This window comes from Schistocerca serialis, chromosome 6 (genome assembly GCF_023864345.2).
Source record: "Schistocerca serialis cubense isolate TAMUIC-IGC-003099 chromosome 6, iqSchSeri2.2, whole genome shotgun sequence".
In the NCBI taxonomy this organism is placed as follows: Eukaryota; Metazoa; Arthropoda; class Insecta; order Orthoptera; family Acrididae; genus Schistocerca; species Schistocerca serialis.
The window spans coordinates 391917132-391917859 of NC_064643.1; the positions used below are offsets into that span (position 1 = coordinate 391917132).

General features: G+C 43.4%; 1 non-coding gene across 1 annotated transcript; it reads left to right on the plus strand.

Annotated features, from left to right (window-relative positions):
- Nucleotides 1-349: 349 nt before the first annotated feature.
- On the plus strand, nt 350-424 carry Trnat-ugu (transfer RNA threonine (anticodon UGU)). Its single transcript has one exon. It is a non-coding gene; the product is annotated as a tRNA-Thr (tRNA).
- The last annotated feature ends 304 nt before the right edge of the window (nt 425-728 follow it).

The following is a 728-nucleotide window of genomic DNA, read 5'->3' on the forward strand; positions in this document are numbered from 1 at the left end:
CGAAGCGACGTAAATGAGACTGATTTGATATAAGACACTGGGGAAATACCCGAAAAGTGGACGGTAAATGTGGAACATATGATATGAAGATGGCATCTGTTCTTTCGGACATGTCCGGAAGAACAAATGCGATCTTTATATCGTTTAAGGCTAACCGGCTGATGACCTTCTTCAGTGTGGATGCACACGATTTGCCTAAACCCTTACACGAAGCGGTCGATTGTCTGCCGCGAATAATGGGTATAATGGCAGGAGCATTACGAATGTAGTGTGTGGACTATAAGTTGAGAATTTGGGTCTCACGGGGAGCGTGCCGGTGATAAATCCCCGCAATCGCACTATCCTCAGTGCCCTCGGTGGCTCAGATGGATAGAGCGTCTGCCATGTAAGCAGGAGATCCCGGGTTCGAGTCCCGGTCTGGGCACACGTTTTCAACTGTCCCCGTTGATGTATATGAACCCCTGTCAGCAGCTAATGGTATTGATTTAATTGTAATTTCTTTGAACATATGACGTCACTAGATGACTTAACTCGCGGCACATCAAGCAGTTGTGCTTGTCGGGAAGGAATAACTCAACGATGTGATACTTGCATTCAAGAAAACAGTGCGAATTTCGAACAATTTTTGTAAATGTAGAAATCACAAAATTATTGTCCACTCTGTAACCAAGCATACACTGATCTCATTATGCATTACTTTCCTTTTACCACTTTTTTTTGTTAATATT